At 45.0% G+C, this 27,489-nt stretch overlaps 1 protein-coding gene across 1 annotated transcript in view; it reads left to right on the top strand.

Moving 5' to 3' along the window:
- Nucleotides 1-2,054: 2,054 nt before the first annotated feature.
- The window catches only part of LOC138580060 (zinc finger protein 84-like), an 82,993-nt gene continuing 57,558 nt past the window's right edge, over nt 2,055-27,489 (top strand). Inside the window, exon 1 of the mRNA XM_069650301.1 lies at nt 2,055-2,271. The gene's annotated coding sequence lies outside the window, so the exon portion shown is untranslated. The remainder of the gene's footprint in view (nt 2,272-27,489) is intronic.

Raw genomic sequence — 27,489 nt, forward strand, 5'->3', positions numbered from 1 at the left:
AGGCAGCTCTCACGCCCATGTACATGAACGGGCTTTCATCTGCCAAATACAAAATCTGTGCTTTCAAATTCCCAGGGACCACAAAATCTTGAGAGCTTTGAGATATTGTGTCCCAGGCACAACGGAGTTAACCTAGGACGAGTACCCATTAATGCCAACATTCCGTGGCACCTGGGAGGGAGATTTAATTTGTCCCATATAAATGCATTGGGGCTAGAATTATTTAAGGCGGAGAACGTGAAAAATAGCAATATTTTTCACTGAAAATTCAGGAGTCTCCCGCCTAAATCGGGAGGGTTGGCATGCAGGAGTACGTCCTGCAGAGCCACGTGACGGACACAGTCTCCAATGAGCGGAGCTGCTGTGGACATGCGCACTAGAGGTTGGGTTGCGCTGAGGCAATTCTCAGTGCACGTGCAATAAAGAAGGGTTTCGAACCTCCAAGAGCTCTTCATCATTATTTACTTTCAAGACACTGTGGCTGCTATACAAGAAAGATGGCGTCACGTGGCTGCTATACATGACAGATGGCACCACGTGGCTGCTATACGCGACAGATGGCATCACGCGGCTGCTATACACGACAGATGGCATCACTGGGCTGCATCACGCGGCCGTTATACATGACAGATGGCGTCACGCGGCTGCTATACACGACAAATGGCGTCACGCGGCTGCTATACTCGACGACAGATGGCGTCACGCAGCTGCCATACACAACAGATGGCGTCACACGGCTGCTATACATGACAGATGATGCCACGCGGCTGCTATACGCAAAAGATGGCATCACGGGGCTGCTCTACACGACAGATGGAATCACGAGGCTGCGTCCCGCGGCTGTTATACATGACAGATGGCGTCATGCGGCTGCTATACTCGACGACAGATGGCGTCACGCAGCTGCCATACACAACAGATGGCGTCACACGGCTGCTATACATGACAGATGATGCCACACGGCTGCTATACGCAAAAGATGGCATCACGGGGCTGCTATACATGACAGATGGAATCACGAGGCTGCGTCCCGCGGCTGCCATACACGACAGATGGCGTCATGCGGCTGCTATACACGACAGATGGCATCACACGGCTGCTATACACGACAGATGGCGTCATGCGGCTGCTTTACACGATGGATGGCGCCACGCGGATGCTATACATGACAGATGGCATCACGTGGCTACTATACACGACAGATGGCGTCATGCGGCTGCTATACACGAAAGATGGCGTCATGCGGCTGCTATACACGACAGATGGCATCACACGGCTGCTATACATTACAGGTGGCGCCACGCGGCTGCTATACACGACAGACGGTGTCACGCGGTTGCTATACACGACAGATGGCATCACACGGCTGCTATACACGACAGATGGCATCACACGGCTGCTATACACGACAGATGGCGTCATGCGGCTGCTTTACACGACGGATGGCGCCACGCGGCTGCTATACATGACAGATGGCATCACGTGGCTACTATACACGACAGATGGCGTCATGCGGCTGCTATACTCAACAGATGGCGTCATGCGGCTGCTATACATTACAGGTGGCGCCACGCGGCTGCTATACACGACAGACGGTGTCACGCGGTTGCTATACTCAACAGATGGCATCACAAGACTACACACGACAGATGGCATCACACGGCTGCTATACACGACAGATGGAGTCACGTGGCTGCTATACACGACAAATGGCGTCACCATATCAAATTCCGTGCAATTGACAAGAGTTTAATCCTGATGAATCGCCAAAATGTAAAACGTTTTAAAATATGCTGCGTGTAATGCGCAGAATGCCAAAAGGGCACTTCTTTCTTCACTAGGCTCCGGCAAAGAGTTCCTATAAGAGGGATTTTCCCAGTGAGCAGCTTTGAAAGTCCTGCATTGAAGACTTGAGAAGAGTTAGAGAGAGTGAACGCGGCTACCCTGTGCCAACTTCCTGTCCCTGGAGGCAGGTCACAGTGAGGAGTGTCTCGTGTTCGCGGACTTGGGAAGTGGTGTCTGGTGTTCGGCGCATGCGCACTCCATTGCTTCTGGAACCTAGGGACGTGCTTGGCATGAGTCGGGGTCTGAAACACTGACCACCCCGGAACCCATGCATCTTATGCGCGTGATAGAGTGAGTGCTGTCCACGCTGAGAGTTGGTACCCCTCACTGCTTAAAACCCGACCCCGTTGATCAGCGCCTTGAGGCCCGAGTCTTGAGCTAACGTGCTTGCTGGCGCCTGGAAGCGCTAGTGCCAGCAGGATTCAGGTAAGTAATCCTTCTGCAGCGCCAGCGAGATACTTCCGTCTCGGCGTGTGATCCTGGGCAAATCACTTCATCCCACTGTACTCATTACGTTCAGAGTGTCTGTAAAGATTGAAGCGCCAAGAGTAATGGAGCAATGATGCTCGAGGCACTTGCAAGATTTGCCGCAAGCACTTTGCTTTAAGTGTACAGCGCCGACACCCGTCATACAATGTGATCTTGGGGGTTGGGGGGCTCTGAACTTCTGCTCGGGGCGTGCCGATATTCCAGGCAGCGCAAATTGAACCCGGAAGTGCCCCATTGCTACTCAGCAAAGCTTCACCCGTGTATCCTCGTGCAGTGCTGTGCCCTCTCTCTCACCCACCATCGCTTTCTTGGTGGTGTGAAAACAGGGCCAAAAGCTCCACCCACAAGGCTGTCCGGACTACATGGCACTGATGATTCCTAATAAGGGAGACACCAGGTATGTAGTTTTCCTGGCATCCTTGCAGATGTCAAGGTATCTATAAAGTGGCACTGCCTTCTTAGTCAAAGACTATTTCCTGGAGAAAAAGGTTTGCATGTGAGCTAATTTGCATACCCACAATGCCTTGCTGTTATGTCTCAGAACTGGACGTGAACTTCCAGCGATGGCCAGCGATGGCTACTAGGTGGCGGGCTCAAATAGACGTTCATATTACATGGCCTGCAGTAGCGGCCCTGTAGTTATGGGTAAGTTGCGCAACCCATAGGAAGAGCACTTTTTGGGCGGCTTATAACTTTGTTTGTTTATTTTACTTATATAGTGCACCTGACCCAGGGGTATCTGGGCGCCCATGAACTAGGAAGACAGTTCCAGAGAGTACATACATACATGGATAGAATAATGCAGTTACAATTTCAGTGGTAAGGAGCAGGCTGAGCGAACCATAGAGTAGCCATGAGATGACACTTCTCTCCTTGCCACCCCTGGAGCAATCTTCACGAAACTTGAGGGCAAAGTTATAGCGGGGTCCCAAAATGTGTGGGTTTTCCCAGAGACGCAATGGAAAAAAAAATTGCTCACGCCTGCAGCTCAAACCGCTGGATGAATTTTCACCAAATTTGCATCAGGAGCGGCCGCTTGGTCCTGAAAGCGTGCCGTTGTAATTTTGGCATACATCCGTCCAGTCTTTTTTTTTTTTTTTTTAAAGACCATAAAGTAGATAAAATGTGTGATATCTGGTTTCGGTCCGCAGATTCACTTCCCCCTTTGGTCAATACAAAACGTAAGGTGCGTCCGGTTTTTGGAAATGCCCGCCATGTTGGATTCACGGACATCTGCTGGTGTCCGTGAACATCGCAGTAAAAACATTAAAAAAACATTGCACTTGTCAAACTAATGAAACAATCTCTGGGGAGGTGAGGGGTGATGAGGATGCGATTTGACCTTAAAAACCCCAAAATGTGTATGTTTCTTCTCCGATGTCCGCGTACAGTCCGGGGGAGTCCTGTGATGTCCGCGAACATATTAGATGTTCGGGGGCATCTATGCTTATTGGTGCATTACAGGGGTGATGAAAAGCAGTTTTTGGCGGCACTCAATGAATTTGCATGAGAGTTAGGAATTTCATTCTAGACCTGATTCTGAATGGTTCTGCAAAGTGTGGGGCTGTTTTGTAAAGAGGGAACAAAATTAGAGGGGGTGGGGTGAGTCCCAAAATATTGTAAAGGCTTACAAATTTGCAATTTGACGAATCTGCACACATTTTTACAAAAAGATTCTTGATATAAATGTATTTTCAAAGTTTGGTAGAGTTTTGTCCAGAGGGGGCTAAATTAGAGTTGGGGTGTCAATATGTTTAGATGGCTTATAACTTTGTTGCCAAATGTAGACAAACGTTTTCAGAAAGATTACAGACCCAACCTTGCATGTTTGTTGAACGTCTGAATGGATTTTGTCAAGTGGGGGCTATGTGTACGTACATTTGACACTTTAAAAAAAAAAACATGTGCAACTTTCTAGCAAATTTGTGTAAGGAGCATTGGCAAGGACCCGAAAGCTTGGTTTTGCAAATGCGTCTATGTTTTATTTTTGGACAAGTGTCATAATGTAGGTTCAAAAAATAGTCATATACCTTTGCTGACTGAGGTAAAGCCTGTGGCCAGGGGCAGTGGCCAGATTGTCTGGGTCATGGCATAAGGTCATGACCCGGACAATCTGGGTGATCACGAGGGGTGACCAATGGGGAAAAAGTGGCCATGCCCACCAGGGTCCGGCTATGTGGTTACGTTTTTTGAAATTGGGATAGATTTGAAAGGGAAACATTTGCTTGTGGTAATTTTCTCTCTTCGCCTTCGGCAGGCGGCCATGGAAAGGGAAGAGAGGCTCTGTACGGATCCCTGCCTTCCCTTTCCATGGTGGCTATCTTGGAAAAGGAACTTCCTCCCTACAGCGGGACGCTGCGCGTGTCCCAGGGTAGGACGAAAGACCCGGGGTGGTAATGGCCTTCATCCCCCATTGCAGGGGCTGGAATGGCGTGATAACAGTCTGGAGCCGTCGTTATCAGCCCTTGCTTCGCTTGGCCCGATAACTTGGGTCGCTGGGCAGTTACCCCCCATTCCAGTCCCTAGAATGGGGAGGAACACCACATTATTCCCAAATGCATTTTACATGATGTAACCAAGCTTTGAATATCCTTATGCCTTGCGCCTGAATACCCTCGGGTCTGGAGCGCATAACAAGTAATAAACTAAACTAAACTATTAGCATAACAAAAAATGCTAATCGAAATGCTGGAAAATCTTATTGAGTCTAAGTACTTTACTGAGAAATGTAAAAGTACATGGAGTCAATAAGATTTATTTTTTTTGTTCCATTTTGTAAATGTGATAAAAAAGGGTTCCTTTGGGACCCGTCTATTTTTATTTTTTTGCAGGAGAGTTTAAAACATATGATGGGGAGTTAAATGAGGGAAGAGGCACCAAACCCTAAAGAAAGTACTTTAAGAACATATAACAAGGTTAATGTGTAGCTATATAGCACCTTTTAAACTTGGAAATTCTCATTGACAGTGAAAACAATAAACTAGCCTAATCATATCAGTAAACAAAAACAAGTGGCCCAGACATGTGATGTCATCAGTGACATTTGTGATGTCATCTTTGATGTCCTGGGTGTTAGTCTTAGCAGTGCACGGTGGTGGCGCAAGTCATGTTTGCTTAACTTACCATTACTGGTGAATTTCAGGGTTTTTAAAATTTTTAATTGTAACCATAACGTCCCTTTAACAACGTTTTTTCATTGAATTTCATAGGTTTTTATTAGTGCAACTTAACCATAACATCCCTTTATCAAATTTTCTGTGGGATACATACATATATAGAATAATTTGCATACCCACAATTCCTTGCAGATGTGGCTCAAAACTGGAGGTGAACCTCCAGGGTTGGCTACTAGGTGGTGATGTGGAATGAGTGATTTGGCTCAAATGGACCATCCTATATATATATATATATATATATATATATATGGAAAAACAAGGAAAGGTGCGCACTCTAGTTGTCTGCATGACCTTCCAGGCCACTGGTGTACTCCTCCGACCGGTTTCTGTGCCAATACACGTCATCAGGGAGGCTGGGTGGACTTGCAGCTCACCGCAGGTGCAGGTGATAAAAATCTGCTGCAAGGGCTACTGGTAGATGTAGTCATCTGGTCAGCAGAGAAAACGCTCACGCCCTATCCACAGTGGAGAAAGGGGGGGGGGGTGGGACAGTAGCCTCAAGTGAGGCACTCTAAAGCCGGGCATATATAACCCTGGTGCGGCACCTTGTCAGGTCTTGAGGATTCCACCCCTCAAGGTCCTGCGAAAAATCTGCTGCAAGGGCTACTGGTAGATGTAGTCATCTGGTCAGCAGAGAAAACGCTCCCCCCCCCTTTCTCCACTGTGTCCACCCAGCCTCCCTGATGACGTGTATTGGCACAGAAACCGGTCGGAGGAGTACACCAGTGGCCTGGAAGGTCATGCGGAGAATTGGAGTGCGCACCTTTCCTTATTTTTCCATATATAAATATATATATATATATATACTCAATGAAAAAACTTTGTTAAAGGGACGTTATGGTTAAGTTGCACTAATAAAAACCTATGAAATTCAGTAAAAAACGTTGTTAAAAGGACGTTATGGTTACAAGTAAAATCGGAAAACCCCTGAAATTCGCCAGTTATGGTAAGCTAAGCAACCATAACTCGCGCCACCACCGTGCACTGCTAAGACTAACACCCAGGACCTCAAAGATGACATCACTGATGACATCACATGTCTAGCCGCTTCTTTTTTGTTCACTGCCATATCTAGGCCAGGTGGGTTTATTTACTGAGGGTCAGAAACTTAACTTTCAAAAGGTATTACATTTATAGATATTGCTATTCTCACATGTTCTTACACTACTTTCCTTAGAATTTAATCGCCTCTTATGATGTACATATATAGGGGAAGAAGCAGGTCTGAAACACAGCAATCATTTTTGTGCATGCATACACTTATGTAGATTATACACAGCTGCTAATGATACTGCGTCTTGTTTGCTTACTTTACTCTCCATATATAAGCCCCATATGTTTATGCATTGTAGTCTATTTATGTTTTGTGGGTATTAGTAGAAATATGTAGTAAGTGATGCATTATTAGCTACTTACTACATGTTTCACAGACTGGAAAAGTCTGATACAGAAGCATTCACCGTTTTATTATATAACTTTGGAAAATTACAAATATAGCACCTCTGTGGTGTATGCTACAGCCAATACCTACATTTCTGTATGAGTAGGTTCCTGTACTACAAAGCACACTGCAATGGAATGTTCTTTAGAACACTACATTGCGTGATGAAGTATGTAGTTTATTATACATCTCCCGATAATCCCTGATACTTTTTTGCCAACATTATATTCACAACCCCTTGTATGAAAGGTAAATGCACATGTGATGTCATCAGTGATGTCATCAATGACATTTGTGATGTGATCTTTGGTGTCCTGGGTGTTAGTCTTAGCAGTGCACGGTGGTGGCGTGAGTTATGGTTGCTTAGCTTACCATAACTGGCGAATTTCAGGGCTTTTTCGATTTTACTTGTAACCATAACATCCTTTTAACAACTTTTTTTATTGAATTTCATAGGTTTTTATTAGTGCAACTTGACCATAACCTCCCTTTAACAAAGTTTTTTCATTGAATTTCATAGGTTTTTATTAGTGCAACTTAACCATAACGTCCCTTTAACTACATTATTTCAGTGAATTTCATGGGTTTTTACCAGAGTATGCAATTTTCTTACAACTTACTAATATCATACTTACCAAATATAACAATATTTGTGTCCAATTTACAAAGTGTCACCTTAAAACTCTGCCATTTCCCACCTTCTAGAATCATTCTAAACACTTCTATACACTTTTTGCAACTATTTCAACTAGTTTGGCATCCGTAGACGTCTACGAACATCTGACTTTCATTGCAGACCTTCCGGACAGTGCCACATGACCATACGCTGGCACGCGGCATGATGACATCCGAGAACCCGTCCACACTTCACGAGAAGATCCATCCTTCGCGGACAGTTAGAGACTGCATTTTCTACTGATCTAGGAACTTTCAACTTCAAAATGTCCTTTACATACACCTTTTCGTACTCATTATCCATTACCAATCTAGTACACAGTACATACTTGGAAGAATTTTATCAAAACTGCTATTTATCTTAAAAATGGCATCAGTTATTACCATCCCTCCTCCCCAAGAGCCACCGCCATCTGGAGAACCCTCACAACAAAAAAAAGCACAGTACTTTCAAAGACAATGAAGAGGACCAAGAAGATGAGGAAGTGCCTACTTCTTGCACCAAGATCGAATCATGGCTGTGCCAGTTCTTTGCTACTGTTGGGAGTGTACCAAAAGCTAAAGCTAGCAAAGTGAAATGCACTGAGTGCACTCAGTCGCAGAATACCTGGACAGTACTCCTACGGGACCACCTCCATGCGCTGCCAAACCAAATCCAATGACCGCAATGCTCTCAGAAGGTTGTTCCTTTCTCAGCAAGTAGTAATCTGTCTTCCTCCACCTCATCTTCCTCAACAAATACTGCAACCACACAGCCTGATGTCTGCAGGCATTGGCGTGTTATAAATAAATAAATAAATAAATAAATAAGGAGGGCTACGGACCAATTATTGTCCATTTCATCCCTTGAAATGGGGGATAAAGGCCATTAGCACCCTTGGTTCCCAAAGCGGGAACACGGGGTGCTAAAACATAGATTTTTCTTCCTGTAAGAAGGAAGGAAAATCCTTTTACAAGACAGCCAACATGGAAAAAGGCGGGGCTCCGTACACAGCCCCTCTTCCCTTGCCATGGCAGCCTGCAAAACCCTATGAACATATTACCACAAGCACTTTTTTTTTCTTTCAAACCCATCCTACCTTCGAATAACTTTACCACATAGCCGGTCCCAGGTAGACATAGCCAATTTAACACCATTTTTCCTCTATAGCGGTCATGGCCAGTAGTGAGATTGTCCACGTCATTACCTTATGCCATGACCCAGACAATCTGGCTACTGCCCACGGCCACAGGCTATACCGCAGTCACCAGAGGTATATGACTATTCTTTGTACCTCCATTATTACACTTGTAAAAAAATAAAACACAGGCGCATTTGCAAAACCATGCTTTAGTGTCTTTGCCAATGTCAAAATGTATGTACATGCAATAGTCATATAACTTAACCCCCATTTGACAACATCCATTCAGTCTTTACACAAACATTGAAGGTTGGGTCTGTAATCTTTCTGAAAACTTTTGTCCACATTTGTCAAATAGCAACAAAGTTATAAGCCATCTAAAAATGTTAAGATCCCCCCCTCTAATTTTGCCCCCTCTTGAGAAAATCCCACCATACTTTAGAAAACCATTTATATATAGATCCAAAATCGTTTTCCCAAATGTTGTGCAGATTCGTCAAATGACACCACATTTATATGCCTTTACAATATTGTGGGACCCCCCTCTAATTTTGCGCCCTCTTGACAGAATCCCACAAAACCTTGCAAAACCATTACGGATTAGTTCTAGAATAAAATTGCAAAACTACATGCAGTTTCATTGGATGGCGCAAAAGTTATAAGCCATCCAAAAACTGCTTTTCCCCAACCCTGTAATGCAGAAATAGGTACCAATGTCCTAGGACATCTGAAGTGTTTGCGGACTTTTGCGGGGTGTAACAACCCGTTTTTGGCTTCTTATGGCCATATCCAATCCAATCCTCATCCCTCCCCCCCTCCACATCCTCAGAGGTTGTTTGTTGAGTTTGACAAGTGAAATGCTGCTTTTTAAAAAATGTTTTCACTGTGCTGTCCGCAGACCCCAAAAAAGTCAGCAAATCCAAGATGGCGGGCACGTCAGGAAAACTGGCGCATTTCACGTTTTCCCACCAGCCAATCAGCGGGCGCGTCCCGATGTCCACGGACCACGCAACAGTCTGTGAATTTTCTGGCCAATCAGAGGCCAGTCCGCAGACAGTGCAGCCAATCAGAGGCCAGTCCGTGGACCAAACAGGGAAGTGAGTCCTCGGAGCGGACATAGATATCACTAATTTTTTTGCCTTACGTTTTGTTCATTTAAAAAATAACTACTGGACGGATTTACACCAAATTAACAAAAGCACGCTTTCGGGACCAAGCCACCAATCCTGCCGCAAATTTGGTGAAAATCCTTCCAGCGGTTTGGGCTGTAGGCGTGAGCAAAGTTTTTTCCCCATTATGTCTAGGAAAAAAATAAATTTTGGGTACCCCCCTATAACTTTGCCCCCCCGGACCAAATCTCACCAAACTTTGCAAAGAAATTCAGAGTGAGCCATATACTTGTTTTTTGCAAAGTTTGGTGAGGATTCGTCCAGAGGGAGCAAAGTTATAAGCCACCCAAAAAGTGCTCTTCCTATGGGATTAGCAACTTAACCATAACTACACAGCCACTACTGTGGCTGTGTAATAAATATATACATACATATTCACTAAAAAAAAACTTTGTTAAAGGGACGTTATGGTTAAGTTGCACTTATAAAAACCTATGCAATTCAATAAAAAAACGTTGTTAAAAGGACGTTATGCTTAGTAAAATCTAAAAACCCCTGAAATTCGCCAGTTATGGTAAGATAAGCAACCATAACTCACGCCACCACCGTGCCCTGCTAAGACTAACACCCAGGACATCAATCATGACATCACAAATATTATTGATGACATCACTGAGGACATCACATGTCTAGCCCCTTCTTTTTGTTCACTGCCATATCTAGGCCGGGTGGGTTTATTTACTGACAGTCAGAAACTTAACTTTCAAAAGGTATTACATTTATAGATATTGCTATTCTCACATGTTCTTACACTACTTTCCTTAGAATTTAATCGCCTCTTATGATGTACATATATAGGGGAAGAAGCAGGCCTGAAACACAGCAATCATTTTTGTGCATGCATACACTTATGTAGATTATACACAGCTGCTAATGATACTGCGTCTTGTTTGCTTACTTTACTCTCTATATATAAACCCCATATTTGTATGCATTGTAGTCTATTTATGTTTTGCCTGTATTACTACAAATATGTAGTAAGTGATGCATTATTAGCTACTTAGTACATATTTCAAAATACGGAAAAGTCTAATACAGAAGCATTCACCTTTTTATGATATAACTTTGGAAAATTACAAATATAGCACCTCTGTGGTGTATGCTGCAGCCAATACCTACATTTCTGTATGAGTAGGTTCCTGTACTAGAAAGAGCAATGCAATGGAATGTTCTTTAGGACACTACATTTCATGATGAAGAATGTAGTTTATTACACATCTCCCGACAATCCCGGATACTATTTTGCCAACATTACATTCAGAACCTCTTGTATGAAAAGTAAATGCACATGTGATGTCATCAGTGATGTCATCAATGATATTTGTGATGTCATCATTGATGTCCTGGGTGTTCGTCTTAGCAGGGCACAGTGGTGGCGCGAGTTATGGTTGCTTAGCTTACCATAACTGGCAAATTTCAGGGGTTTTTAGATTTTACTTGTAAGCATAACATCCTTTTAACAACGTTTTTTTACTGAATTGCATAGGTTTTTATTAGTGCAACTTAACCATAACGTCCCTTTAACAAAGTTTTTTTTAGTGAATATGACAGGTTTTTAGTAGGGCAACTTAACTATACCGTCCCTTTAAGAACGTTATTTTGCTAAAGGTCATCGGTTTTTAGTAGTGGCACGTAACCAGAATGTAAAGTAACTTCTGACTTAATTACACACCTTGCGCAGAATGCCACATGACTATATGCTGGCGTACAGCACGGTGACGTGTCCGACAATCCGTACACACTTAACAATAAGATATATGCCTAGTGGACAGTGTGGAAATACATTTCATATTGATGTAGGAACGGCGACCTTCAACATTTCCCTTGCACAGCTCCAACACGTATTGGTAGTCAGCCAATAGCAATGTAGTGCACATTACATACTTTTAGCAAAAGTTCTAGTTATCTAAGGCCATTCCTCCTCCCCAAGAAACAGCAGCACTGCTGTAATGAAGGAGCATGAGAAACGCTGCCCCTACCTTACAAATAACAAACACACAACATTTTCTGCCGTACACCTACCCCCCATATTACTGTTTGGGGCCACTTTCCTCATTTCCATTTGCAAATTTCCTTATTAGCTGTCCTACCAAAAAAAAAAAAACACGCCATCCGTAAACAAAGTAAATGTTCCTTTAAGAACCAGCTTTCACAGTGTAAACATAATTAAAAAAAAAATTGCATACACTCCATCTACTTTATATTTCGCAGTTAAGGACATACACGTAATTAGATTTGCAATTAACAATCTAGATTTACAAAGCAGTAACGTGTGGTACTAAAAAATAGGATTTGTCGTTATAATCCTTTTCCAAGATGGCCACCATAGAAAGGGAAGGCGGTTGTTCCATACATGTCCCCTCTTTGCTTTCCATGGCAGCCTACAAAAAGTAAAAATACGTGCCGTGATGCAGAACCTGAAAATGAACATACAGCGAAGTACAACGTAGCATGTTTCATTTTGAAATAATACATTGTTTTTTTAAAAGAAAACATTTACATTTTAGAATTTGTAAAGTATTTTTATTTCACAAGAACATGTTCGAGACCATCGGACTATTCCCATTTTCAATGAAAGTGTAACATTGTGTCTATGTGCGTCATCGAAAATGTTAATGGTGAGCCACACGTTGTTCTTTTCGTATACACAAAGTATGCATTTTTCGATAAAGCAACCACTTTGTTCGCACAGTGATTTCCAAGATGTCGCCATGACCTTCGGCTTACACCACCATAAAAGAGGTTATGTTACTCCCAATGGCCACTTCAGCATATGGACAAAGGGGGCCGGTGCAATTATCCCACAAAATTGTGACGGACAGGCAGCCGGTCACGATCAGTTGCATCTGACGTCCAAAGAAGCCATCACTTGGCATCTGGAATCCATTGCACGCACAGTGAGGCAGGATGTAGCTGGTCGGAAAACGTAAGAGAAAGTACGTATCAATACCCAGCCTTCAGCAAGCAATGTCAAAAAAGACAAAAAGAACGTGTAAACTAATACACAAATCGAAGTGGTCATACATTATATTTTAAGGAAATATTAGCGTTGAACATGGATAAATCTATTGACAAGCTACAAACGCCGAGAATTTGCATTCTCCATAAGTTACAAAAAAATGACAATTACACACAAAGTTGGTCCTTTAGTTACAACGCCAAAATGAATGGTCAAGTAACAAAAAATTACATCTCGGGATTTCAAAAAAGACCAAAAAAACGTGCAAACTGACACACAAAGCAATGGGGTCAAATGTGACCTTTTAAAGAAGAAATATTAGCGTTGAACAAGGGTAAGTCTAATCATAGCCTGCAAAGGCAGAGAGTCCGCACTCTTCGTAAGTGGAAAAAAATGACAACTGCACAGAAAAGTAATACTTCAGTTATATTGTCAAAATTATTATTCTGGTAATAACAAATTTAAACTCAGTCCGGTGTAGAGTCGTCAAAATAAAACTTACATGATATTTACCACCTCCATTGGTTTTCGATAAAGTCAGACAGCAATGTGTTTGCAACAAAGAATCTGCATGAACTGATATTTCATGTGCCTTACAAACGTTTTTGAAACATAACCTTATCTAATGGTATTATTTGGAAACTTTAACTCCCTGCATTGTTGCTTAAGTTTCCCTTTCGCTCAAGGTCAAAAAACAATTGCCCCTTATGGTTTTAGACGGATGCGTGGGCCTACTGAGCTCGCAACCATAAAAGTAAACCAAGTGACCTTCACTCAGAATGCAAATACATTCTCACTTTGCAACAACATATGAGAATCCATTCATTAGAACCGCTACTCCCACACACTTGCAGAACCGCTGTTTCCAACAAACAGTGGAGGTGGCTGGCTCAGATTGCAAACTCTAGGACGCAAGTCTGACTGCAATATTATTCTACATACATTGTAACACATATGCAGTAATTATTCGCCATATATTGAGCATCAACTTTCAGTTTACCGTATGACTTTGGTGACAATAAAACACCACTTTTAGCCTTTCTGCTCCCACATCCCATCCCAGCCTCGTTAACGCTCTCCTTCCGAAACAGTATTTCATAAGTGTAACAAGTGCAATGGTGTCTTGTTTTATATGTGTTACCGGCGATGTCCGCGTACAACCAAAACACAAACAAAAGATGAAGTGCGCAGCAAAAGAATCTGACGCACTTCACGCTGTTCCACAACCAGTTAGTGAAAGCGTCACATGTCCGCGGACATGACGCTACGGATTAGCCAATCGATTTCTTGTCCGCGGAGCGAACGGGGAAGTGTGACCGCGGAGCGGACATAGATATCACAAATTCTTTGAGACATACTTTTTGGTCATTTTAAAGGAAACTACTGGATGGATTGTCACCAAATTTACAAAAGCACGCTTTCGGGACCAAGCCCCGGCCGCACATTTGGTGAAAATCCATCCAGCGGTTTGGCCTGTAGGCGTGCGCAAAGGTTTTCCCCCATTCAGTCTTCTGGAAAAAAAGACGTTTAGGGAAACCCCCTATAACTCCCCCCCCCCCCCCGTACCAAACATCACCAAACTTTGCAAACAAATTCAGAGTGGCACATATACTTTTTTTGCAAAGTTTGGTGAGGATTCGTCCTGGGAGAGTTATAAGCCGCCCAAAAAGTGCTCTTCCTATGGAAACAGCAACTTAACCATAACTACACACACAGCCGCTACCGTGGCTGTGTAATGTGTGTGTATGTGTATATATATATATATATATATATTTTCAAGTAAAAAACTTTAGTTGTAGTGACGTTAAGATGAGAACTTAATGCAACAAAACACCTAAAATTCTACGAAAGCCACCCTACCTTCACGCCCCCCCCTGCTGCCTGCACAGCCTATGTTGGCATCACTTGTGACTCACCACCAACCAGAGTAGAACTCCTGCACACAGACACAGTTGTCTTCCGGTTTATGGATGGTCTTTCTATCGCAGACCCTGACCTTGGACAGCCGGTGCTGTCTCTGTGCTGGACTCTATGCTTCTCGCCATGATGCCGCTGCATCCGGCTTCTGCCCCTGCTGTGGGACTCACTTTGTCCTCTCCTACTCCCTTTAATCTCGCCCTGGGTGGTGGGATACGACTCCTAGGGCAGTGGGTCTCCTCTACCTCTTGCTCCTTCATACCTATAATGCAAATATCATCTTTTACCAAAAGTACTACACATGAAAGCTTCCCAAGTAGTGATATCATGTATGTGCAGCTGCTGACTATATTCCTGCAATGCACCCATTGTTATGAACTATTCTAGAAGGCTAAAGTCACATTTGTACATTAGTGATGGTGGCCTAAATGTGGGCAATGCCTAGAGTGATCTTATTTCTGATGCCATCAGTTAAATAATCTATTGCACCCAACCAGGCCCTTTTCAGGGCCCTGGTTGCACACGTCTCAGCCAAAACACAGGACATCCTGTACTCACTCACATCCGCACCCACCCATGTACCATCATCTCCTGGTGCTCCCTTCGGCCGCCGCCACCAACACCCCCCTTCTCTCCTCCCTCTCCCCTGAGGAGGTTTCGAGATAAGTTCAATCTATGAAAGCCTCCTCGAAACAGGTGGACCCCAGGCCCTCTAAAACCATCAAGGACAACATTGACTCTCTAGCTCCAGCCTTGGCTGACCTCTGCAACCTCTCCTTCACCTTTGGAATCTTCCCAACTTCTCTTAAGCACTCTCTTCTGCACCGTCTGCTCAAAGAACCCTCTGCCAACCCTTATATTCCAGCTAACTATCTCTCAATCTCCATTACTCCTCTGCTGGGCAAATTCCTGGAGAAGTTGGCTATCTCTCAGCTTACCCTCCACACTGAATCTGCTGGTTGTCTCCATGACCATCAGTCTGGCTTTAGAGCATCCAGAGGCACGGAAACTGCTCTATTGAACACTTGTAAAGACCCGCTCTCAAACCTTGACTCCAACTCTCCCTCTGTTCTTATTCTCCTTGACCTCTACTCTGCTTTTGATACAGTAAACCACAACATCCTTATCTCCGGTCTCTGTGATAACCTAGGCATCACAGATCAGGCCATGTTGTGGCTTGCGTCCTTTCTCTGACCGTCCTTCCTAGGTACTTGGGTCCTTTTTCTTTGCTATTGCTCTCTCTACTTGTGGTGTCCCCCAGGGTTCTAATCTATCCCCCTGGTTTTTCAATGTCTACATGTCCCTGTTGGCCCACAAAATCTCTGTCTTTACCTCCAACTTTCAGTGCTATGTGGATGGCACACAGCTCTCTTTCAGGCTACCCTCGGCCTCTTCCGCCTCCTCGCTCATTCCTGATTCTGTGTCCGCAATTCAGTTCTGCCTTAATGCCAGTAACAGAGATCATCCTCATCGGGACCCATGCTCCCACATTCCCACTCCCGCCGGCCTCCCTTGGTCCTGTGCCCCCCCCCACCAGTTAGGCAAAATATCTTAGGGTTATCTTCGACTCTACTCTCTCCTTCTCTTCCCACATCTCTGTCATATCCAAAAAGTCCCACTACCTACTGCACCTCCTCAGAGGTATTCTTCATTTTCTCACCTTCCCCCAGAGGCTCATTGTCTCCAGAGTCTGGGTACTCTCCAGACTTGACTACTGCAACAGTCTCTTTCTAAATCGTCCTACTTCTACTCTCCGACCTCTTCAACTTATCCAGAACACAACTGCAAGACTTATCCTTGGCCTCAAGCCCAGGGAACACATCTCTCCGGTGTTGAAATCACTCCACTGGCTCCGCGTAGCTGCAAGGATGAAGTTCAAGTCCCTCTGCATAGTCCGACAGGCTTTCTGGGGCCAGGGCCCCTACTATCTGCAAGCTCTCTTCCCAAATATTCTCCTAGAGCCCTCCCCTCAGCCTCCTCCAACTCTCTGCGGGAGAGCCGTTTCTCCAAACAGAGATTTAGGGGTAGATCTCTATCCTCTGCAGGTGCCTCCCCCTGGAACAGCCTTCCTACCTCTCTCCGTCTTCAGCCGGACCTCCTCAAGGTCTGGAAACTCCTCAAGACCTTCCTCTCTTCTTCATCTTTCTCTCTCCGTCTCCCCTGCTAACCTCCTTCACTTTGCTTGTTTCCCTCCCTCCAAGGCCTCACAGGTCCTTGGCTCCCCCGCCAGTCCTGCACTTGCCTCTGGGCCTCTGCACTCTGTCTGGCACTAATGCAATACGCTCCAGTATAGGGGCAACCACTCTTCTCTTAACCCTGGCCCTTACTGGACTGGGTGCACTTGTCCCCCTCCCTCTCCCTTGCACTTCCTGTTCTGCACACTTACATGACTCTGAATGTTCTAGGCCCAGCAAGTCTGTCTATGCAGTCCTCCCTCTGTCTCCCCCCACTTGCTGGTTGTGCTTGAAATACTCATGCATAGGCGCATTGGAGGACCAACCTCCAAGCAATCTGAAATGTTCGCCAGACCAGTTCTGTAGTTTATTGTTCTGTATGTTCCTTTCCCTCTCCCCACCCTTCTCCCCTCACTCTTTGTCACACGCTTACACTAATAGAAAAGGCCTCTGGCCTAGTATGCTAGTTATTGTTGTTGGATCATTCAGAATCTTCAAGACCTAAGAATAACAACTGTATTTCCTTGTTCCCTTCCCGCCTTGAAGCTCTTTGAAGCACTTCACCTGTTTATAAGCACTTTACAAATAAACAATTACAATTGTTGTCATATTTGATGTGATCAGTGATGTCATCAGTGAAGTCGAGCAGACTATGCTGTTGGTCCATATGTCCTGTTTCATGATGTTGTCTTTTGTGTGAATGTGCACCCCGATACCTGCGTGCTTTGGCACGTGATAACTAAGTCATGCTTGATGATATTAGTGATGTAACCAGTGATGTCATCAGTGAAGCCATCTGTGACGTTATCATTATGGTCATAGGCTGTGCAAAAGGGGGCGTGAAGTTAAGGCGCCTTTAGCTGAATTTCACAGGTTTTGTTGCGTAAAGTTCTCACCTTAAACGTCCCTGCAACTAATGTTTTTTCCTTGAATTTCTAATGTTTTGTTATAGCATCGTTTTTTTTCCGCATGACCTTTGGCCATGCCCACTGTATTTGTTAAATCACAATGCCCAATGGGCGCAAGGCCTTTCGTTCGTGCCCAATGTCCGTTTCAGTACACTACCAGCCTACTACACATGCTCTTCCGCTCTGGCCACTGGGCACAATCCCCCACTGTCCTTTTTAAAACAGTACCAGACCACTAGCCATGGCCTTTGCCCATGGCCAGTGGGCATGGCCTTCATTAGTGCCCCCTCTATATTTTAAAACACTTGCAACCCATCGCTCAATGACATTCACCAATCACAGGCTGATTTTGACCTGTTTTGACAGTGGTACTGTTATGCATAAAAGATGGCAGGCTTTGAGAACTGTCCATTTTAAAGCACTACCAGACCACTAGCCGTGGCCTTTGGCCATGGCCAGTGGGCACGGACGTCATTCGTCCCCACTCCATATTTTAAAACACTTGCAACCCGTTGCTTAAAGTCGTTCAATCATAGACTGATTTTGCCAAAGAAGTGCGCAAGAAAAAAAGTAATGGACATCAGAAAAGTAACATGAGAAAGGAAATGTTCCAATAAATATGCGGGCAAAGAATACAAGGTGCTCACCTCTTGAACCCAGCAATCTGTAGTGAAATATTCCCTGGAAAACAAAATCCCAATACGAGACCAGTGCTTGTGGGGAAGCGCCTGCTCTGTGAACATGACAACCTGATGAAAATCCCGATAGCCAAATACTTGTACAAGCTTGGCAACCTAAAAAAAAATCACTGCCTTCTGAAAAAAAAGTTGCGCTGTCCACCCACGTGTGTCCTTTACTTGTGCCCTGAAAACGAGCCACAATCAGTGCTCCAGGTACATTATTAAAGTGGGAGTATTAACTTCCTATTTTTTAAAGTTGGAAATAAAATGATTTTATAGGGAGTAAAAAAGTAAGTCCCATTCCCAATGCGAGTATTTAATAAGTGAGTAAAAATGTTTAAACTATAAAACAGAAATGTTTTGAATTCATGCACATTGAAATGTACATTTTTACCTCTTCAGTTCAGGCAATAATAATAGTAGAGTTTCTTCTTGCGGCACTACGTGTACTTCTACTCCAAACATATCCATCGAGGTGTGTGGATGAAAGCAGGGGGGGTACAGATCATCTATGTCCTATTTCTTATTTTTGTTGGGAGTATTTTTGTTCCCCATTTTGATTCTCTGGGAGTATTTGCCTATTTTTAGGGAGTAAAAGTGGCTGATACACCCCTTATCTGTAGGGCTGGGAAAATAACTGCACCAGTTTCAGGATTGCAACCTCTCTTGCCACATCTATGGCAAATACTCATCATTTCCTATCCTCAACGCCATCTCTGGCTTTCCCCAATACTCTGCTTTATGAAGATGACTTGAAAAGTACACATACCATAGAGTCACTCAAATATATAAAGCTTTATAACGTATCTTAGGCCAAACATGTACAAATGTGGCATTTCTCTCCCCATCTTAATTTAGGAGACTACAAATACCATAATGCAATTCAACACTCTCAGAGCTCTACTTCAAGCACTGGGAACATGCAGGATCTTTAACCCATATTGGGGCATATTATGCATTATATGATATGGCATTTAAAACATGCCTATACACAAGTGTTTCAAGGCGCGACAAGGCAAGGGAGGGGGAACACAGGGAGGACAGACAACGGTCCTACTAGGTGTCATTCAGATCGCGCAAGTGCGTGGGAAGGGGAAGGAGGAGAAGTGTGGGGGGAAGGTGGAAGAGGAAAGCGCAGTACATGGGGAAAAAAGAATGAACAACAATAAGAAACATTAAGGCCAGCAGGTGGCAAGTGTTGGGGTAAGTGCAGGCATCAGGAGTCAAGTGTTGGTAGTTGGACTGTAGGGAAACCGAAAACAGTCCCCAAGTGCGGGGATTGCCAGGGAGGCAGTGCAGGGGTGCATCTGGCAAGGGAGGGGACCTGGGCCCAAGATCAGAGGGTAGCCAGGTAACCAGTGCAGTTTCAGCCAGGAGGTCAGCAGGGGAGAGGAGGAGAAAAAGCAGAAGCAAAGAGAAAGGTTTTGAGGTGCTTCCGGAATCAGAGATGGTTCTCCTCAAGTTTCAGGGAGGCAGGGAGGCTGTTCCAGAGGGAGGTCCCAGCTGAGGAAATAGATCTCCCACCAACTCGTTGCTTAGAGAAGCGACTGACCCTGAGGGAGTTGGAGGCGGATGAGATAAGATCTCGAGAAGGGAGATATTTAGGAAGAGAGAGTTTAAGGTATTGAGGCCCCAAACCCCAGAAGACATTGTGGACAATGCAGTGTTTTGTACTTAATCCTCGCAGCCACTGTGAGCCAGTGCATAGATTTCAGTCCTGGAGAGATACGATCCATGGGCTTAAGGCCAAGGACAAGTCTTGCAGTCTTGTTTTGGATGAGTTGCAGAGGGCCGAGAGTAGAAGCAGGCAGATTTAGAAAGAGGCTGTTGAAATAGTCCAGCCTAGAGAGAACCAGAGCTCTGGAGACAGTGAGCTTCTGGGGGAAGGAGAGGAAAGGGAGAATACCTCTGAGGAGGTGCAGCTGGTAGTGTGACTTCTTAGAGACGTCAGAGATGTGAGGAGAGAAGGAGAGGGTGGAGTCGAAGATGACTCCAAGGTTTTTTGCCTCACAGGTGGGAGCAGGAAGAGTGCCAAGAGAGGCTGGCTAGAGAGGGATGCGAAAGAAGGGAGTGGGGGTGCCAATGAGAAAAATCTCAGTCTTACTGGCATTAAGGCAGAGATCATTGGCGGCATACCACTCCTGGATGGCCGACAGACAGTCAGAGATGAGAGAGGGAGAAGTGGTGGCTGAGGGTAGCCTGAAAATGAGCTGAGTGTCATCCGCATAGCACTGGAAGTTGGGGCAGAGCGCAGCAATGCGGTCGGCAAGAAGTGCCAGGTATTGGTTGAACAGTCAGGGAGAGAGTTTAGACCCTTGGGGAACACCACAGGTAGAGACAGATATAGAGGAGAGGAAGGACCCAAGTTGAACCTGGGAGGGTCGATCAGAGTGGAAAGAAGTCAGCCATGCTAGGGCCTGACCGGTGATCCCCAGGTTATCACGGAGATGGTTGAGCAGGATGGCATGATTGACTGTGTCAAAAGCAGAAGAGAGATCAAGTAAGATGAGGGCACAGAGGGTGTTGGAATCAAGGTTGGAGAGCAGGTTTTCACAGATGTTCAGGAGAGCAGTTTCTGTGCTACTGGCAGCTCTGAAGCCTGACTGATGATCATGGAGACAACCAACAGATTCAGTGTGAAGATTGAGCTGGAGATGGCCAGCCTTTTCCAAGAGTTTGCCCAGGAAAGGTGTGATGGAGATTGGGCAATAGTTAGCCAGGAAGGAAGGGTCAGCCGAGGGTTTCTTAAGAAGAGGGTACACAAGGGAGTGCTTCAGTGGGGACGGGAAGACTCCAGTGGCGAAGGAGTGGTTGCAGAAGTTGGCCAGGGCAGGAGCCAGGGAGTCAATGTGGTCCTTGATGGTTTTGGAGGATCAGGGATGAACCTGTTTTGACGAGACTTTCATAGATCGGACTTGTCTAGAAACCTTGTCTGGGGAGAACAGGGAAAAGGCAGAGAAGGAGGGAGGAGAGGTGGCCGAGGAAGGGCCAGAGGAAGAGCAGGGAGGAAAGTGAGGACAGGATGTCCTGAGATTTACCAACAAAATGAGAGGCCAGTGCCGTGCAGGGGGCCTGGGAGGGGACAGGAGTGGTAGAGACTGCGGCAGGATTTGCCAGTTCCTTGCATATATAATCAAAGGTTATTCTAGTTTGCTTTGCACATGCAAGCTGGATTTGCAATTCTCCATGTATTAGCAGCTCTTTACCCAAATATAGTGTCTCTTTTCATGTGGGCCTCATGGCAGCTTGACCTTTAGAGTGCAATACTTGCAAGGACTGACAGGACAGTAGCACGATTTTAAAGAAATAATGCGCATTCCGTGTGTTTTCTTAATGGGCTCCGAGATATTTAAAAATAAGAAAACACACAGCATCCGGGACTGTGGACTGTCTCCCATTGATACAGTAACCAGGATGGACCCTGTTTAGCTTCAAAGCAAGGAAGGGGCCTTCCCCCTCAGGCCATGTTGCTCTAAGTGGTCTTGTAAAATGTGCTAATTTTTTAGGCAACATGGCCTGAGGGGGCCGGCTGCTATCTTGCTTTGAAGCTAAGCAGGGTCAGACCCGGATGGGAGGCCCGGATGCCTATTGTGTCACTTGCCGTGGCCAGTGATTTTTCACCCCCAACGTCATTGTAGCTGTACAAATCTTTTTTTTTTTTAAAGTATTTTCTATAGCTGCGGGTACAGAACAACAGATACCCTTGGCTATCTGTAGTCATTTTATGTATGGACTGGCTATCTGTAGTTTTATATCCACTGTGAGAAACCAAAAGGTGTCTCACCCGCTAGTCCCTGGGAATCTGTCATCCAGGTGGCCAGGACTGGGCCATTGCTTTTGGATCCAGTTCCTGGGGGTGGACTACTACAGGAGGATCACCTAGATGAGGGGTCTTTGTGGAGTGGGAGCGGGACACCGGACGGTGAGATGTGGTATCCCCTTCCCTTTAACACCTTTTCCCCCTCCTACCCGGTAGGATACTTAGGAACTCAACCCCATTTTTCCCGACATGAAAACCTTCTCACAGACAGTTCACTGTGAGAGAAAATGTACTAACACCGGAGCCGTATACCTGACATGTCACAACACAAGGGTCAGACAGATTCAGGCAATTACTGATAATTACACACACCTGACTTCCATCACACTTTCCCACATGGATAAAAGGTGGAGCATGAAAGCACACTCTGAGCAAGGCAAAACACACGAGGAAGCAGCAGTTCAAAGATGGCAGTCTAACATGAGGAGAAAGACGGAAACACCAGAGAGGGTTTCACGGAGTGTTAGGCAGAATTCTGTGCAGTTCCCTTGGGGACCACTGCAAGAAGATTAAGACTACAGGAGTAAGCAGTAAACCAAATTGGTAGCAGTCTGTACCAGCCAGATTTACCTGGTAGCTGTGGCTGAGCAGTCAGACTTCTCTCAAGAAGAGTTAGGCAGTATACAAAGGATACACAATAGGGCTAGAAACACAGTAGAACAAGCAAACACTGACCAGAGCTTTGTATCAAAAGTATACAATTATTTATTTAACACACACTTTAGGAAATACACTAGCACTATTAATCAAAGCAAGTTCAAAACACAATCAGAAAAGTATACACTCCTCCCTTAAGAATTATTAGACAAGTCTAAGTCAAAACACCACTTTTTGTCAAAATAGAGGTGAGCGCGTAACCTAGATGGCACTCCAATAATTAAGTAAAAGGGAGAAAAAAAGGCAAGTCAAAAAAATAAAACAGTTCCCAACACTTTTAAAAGACCAAAACAAGTTAGTGAAGGCAGAGTCTACTGTAGAGCCAAAGTTCATAGGCCAGGCCCACTTTAAATGGAGCAAGGTGAAATGTGCCCAAGATCACACAGTTGCGAAATACATTCAAGTCTTTGTAGAAATGTTCAAAAGAGGTTGGGGTGGTTCAAAAGATAAAGTTAGAAGCCAAGGATTTAAGGGTCACCTTGGGCAAACCGAAGAAAGGGAGGCCAGGTGGAACACAGTACCTTTAAAGTTGAGGAAGCTCCAGCGGTGGCAGTTGTTCCTGGCAGCAGGTGCAGTTCGTGGTTTCGACCAGGGGAAGAGAGGATCGCGTTGAGGAGGAAACTTGGAGTCGTTGCACTGCCCAGGGAAGAAACCAGCCGCGGAGTTCGTCGGTGAAAAGGTGCGTTCCTGGTATTCGCGGTCACAGTGGTGAAGCTTGGCTATCCGGCCGCCGGGGTGCTTGGCACGGGCGATTCAACCAAGAGACGTCATGGAAGGCGAAATGGCGAACTGGTTGATCCCACCAGCTCAGAGGAAGAAGACTCTTTCAGCAGAAGATCTTCTCTTGTGGTCGGAAAGTGGTGAGGTTGTTGCAGCAGGGCTCCACCGGTGGTGTCGTTGTTGCAGATGGCTCAGCTTCTCCCCTCTTCAGATTTCTTAGGTCCTGTGGTGACTTCTGAAGTTCCAGTCCCAAAAGCCCTGCTTTTATGCAGAAAAACCCCCATTCAACAGCCTAGCTGTCACTCAAACATGCTAAGTGGTGAGCCGGGCGGCTCACCACTGGCCCAATCAGAACAGAGTGCGACTTGGGTCACTTAGGCAACGCAGTCCAGGGTGCCAATTCCCCCACCCACACATCCTGTGGAACCCGGACAGAGTGGCACCAGTTGGAGGGCTTCTGTGGAGAAGCCCACCAAAAAGTGGAACAAAGGGCCCGACCTTGGTTGGAGTTACAGAGACGGACACGAACGCCATTTTAGAAAAGAGTTCTGGCAAAAAGACCCTACCGGTGATTTAATATTAAATAAATAAACCAGCGGTATCGTTAACATTGCACCAAAAAGTGGTGTGTTTAAAATCAATGGGAAAATCCCATAGAGATATATTCGCGGTTGAATATAAAAAGTAGTATCCACTGCCACCAGCCAAAACTCGACGAGGGGGGAAGGAGACGTGCCCCCTCGAACAACAGACCCCGGGGCAATCGAATTGCCCCGACCAGTACGTCCACAATTTGATGGTTTGTACTATTTCTGTTCACAATTTTGGACTAGTAAAGTCAATGGTGACTTTACATGCCCTGGGAGACAGTAGTCAGTCCCAGGGTATGGAGTCTATGTTTGGGGGTCACTATGACACCCCTGTGTTACTGCACTGAGGGTGCTGTGTAACACACACAAAAACAGATGATACCCTATGGAGTAAAAGACCCCATAGCCCATAAGCACACAAAAAGTCAAAGACATACCTCAAATCATGCCTAAGAGTGGGAGGAAAATAGTCTCACTCTTAACAGGAGAAAGAAACAAACCCCTCACTAGGGGGACTCACTAGGTTTGGGAAATTAGCCTTATAAGAGAATTCTCCCTAACAAGGAGGGAAGTGACCTTGACCTTTCGGAGAAAAGCCGCTGCTTCTCGAGCCCTTGAGAATACGAAACATATGACCGGGAATTAAAGCTGAAGAAAGGTGCATTGTGTGTCGCAGGTACCTGGCGCTCTCCTGCATCGATAGCCAAGGTGGGGAGGAGCAATTGCCGCTGTGGTACTGTCCTTGGCTCCTACAACAAAGCAGCGCTAGTTAGGTCAGCACAGCCAGTGAGTCAGGGAGACTGATAGACTGGTTTGTGTTAGAAGCAAGGTTGCAAGTGGCAACATTATATGAAGAAATCTGCAAAGAACAGAGGGTGAGGCGTATGTGATGAGCGACATAAACATAATTGAATATCCAAGGAGTGACTGAACTTTTGAAACCAAGATAGATACCATATACAGAGTGGCCCGGCACCACGTGGGTGCTCATTCGAAGGCCACTGTTAGGAAGACTGTTTTCAGATGTCCAAGGCTTTCGAATGTGCCTGGCTTTCTTTATAGACCTCTGCAGGACCAATGCTACTCAAAATTCAATTTTCTGCTTTTTACTCTACCCTTTTCTCAGAGTTAATTTTGCTCAGTTCGATTTTACAGTTAATTCATTTTATCGCTACAAACAATGCGCCTTTCACTGAGACTTTCGAGTGGGCTACTTCCATTCGCAGGATCACTCTGTTACTCAGTATTGCTGATTACACAGGTGTCTTTACTTCAAAGTTAATTCACAGGTCTGTCTTTGTTTGCATCTCATCCACACGTGTTCAGCCTTCACTTGCGATATAATTTTGCCACTTTAAACTTTCTTTAACACACACCAGTCTCTCAGGTCACTTGCCAGCTCAGTGGCTGTGTGCGTTTCTTTCTTGGTTTTTCGATTTCCAATTCACGAGTCAGGATTACTACCACAGGCTTGGACTCGCCTCCCCAACTCTGCCGTTCACCCAGGAGGGTCTCTGGCATCCAAACACATTTGGGAACAAAATTTAACCCACCCCAAACTTATTCAGAGAACTATTTGCTGTGGTGAGCAAGCTCTGTAATGGACCAGATGCAGCCACCATCATTCCCTCCCAATGTCTGGTTGCGCAATTGGGCCAACATTTTGTTCATTGAATTAATAAAATTAGGAATGATACATCGAGTTTAAACTCCAAGCTTTGCCCATTGCCATTAACCTCTGTCTAGACTGCCTCAACACCCCACAATGTGCTGGACTCCTTTACCACCATAGACAAATAATCTCACATCTTTATCTTCTGCTAAATGCTCAGACTCGCCCTTATATCTACTACCTCCAAACGTAGCCCGCGTTCTGTCCGCTATTCTTCAGGATGACATTCTTTACCTCGTCAACTCTACAGGAACCACTAGACTCTTTCCCTCCATCTGCAAATGTTCAGTGATTAAACCTCTTTTTAAGAAGCACTCTTGAGACTCCACTGATCCGGCACATTTCTGTCCTCTGTCTCATCTACAATTTCTTTTGAAACAGCTGAAAATAGCCTTAGTAACACACATTCAAACCTTTGCAGAAGCTTGTGCCTACTGGAGAAGGCTTAACTTGGTTTCCAGCCAACAGGGGTGGCCCCAGAGCCTAGATCGGATTGGACCTGCCAACAGCATTCGACACGGTCGATCCCCAAATAACATACAAACATTTGAAAGCCAAGACTTGTGGCCTAAGTTCTTAAATGGATCTATTCTTTCTTAACAGATCGCTCAGAACAGGCAAGTTTGGGTTCCTTCTCATGCCAGTCTCTACATATCTGTCGGGTCGCACAGGTCTCTGCACTATCGCCTCTTTTATTTAATCTCATCTCTGTCCTTTAATAGACATAATCCACCATATCACACAGGGCCTGTGGTTTTTACATGGCATTATCTTTAAGAGCAGGTGTATTGTTTTTAAAGGTTTACAAGCGCGAACCACTACGCCTTTCTGGAACAACCTAAGAGCCTGTATTCCAACCAGTCATTTCAAACCAAATGAGGGCAGAGAATTGCTCCAACGTTACACAAAGAAACGTACCTGTTGGACGTTCCTTCAAGGTACAGGCAGTAAAACTCCCATCCTTATTACACAGAATGTGTAATTTACGACCTTTTGGAAGCACCTTGAAACCTTAATTTCCATTTTACCCAAGATTATTATTTAAAACTCCCAATGCTTTATCCTTTCAATAGTGCCATACCACCTTTGGTTGACCGCTGCACTTAATAAAACTTCTTAAAATAACATAACCCTCTGGCCTCATTAAAGTTTGGCGGTGCAGGGAAAAACTGGTGGTAATTTTGTTACCTCCACTTTTTTCTCGTGGCGTGGTCGGATTTAGATGCAGCTCCGTGCTGCCAGTAATTCCAGAACCCCACCACCAAAAAAAGCTGGCATTACGGGCACTGGTATTACACGTGCTGGTAATTCGCCCTGGGAGTCCTACACACACGTACGGGCACTTGTAATCTGCCAGTAATTCTAGCAGATCAAGTGCTGGTAATGGTAACACCAGCAATTCCCCCCAGGAGTCCTACACACACTTACGGGCACTTGTAATCTGCCAGTAATTCTAGCAGATCAAGTGCTGGTAAC

This window comes from Ambystoma mexicanum, chromosome 3p, assembly GCF_040938575.1.
Source record: "Ambystoma mexicanum isolate Mex_15411 chromosome 3p, UKY_AmexF1_1, whole genome shotgun sequence".
Taxonomy (NCBI): domain Eukaryota; kingdom Metazoa; phylum Chordata; class Amphibia; order Caudata; family Ambystomatidae; genus Ambystoma; species Ambystoma mexicanum.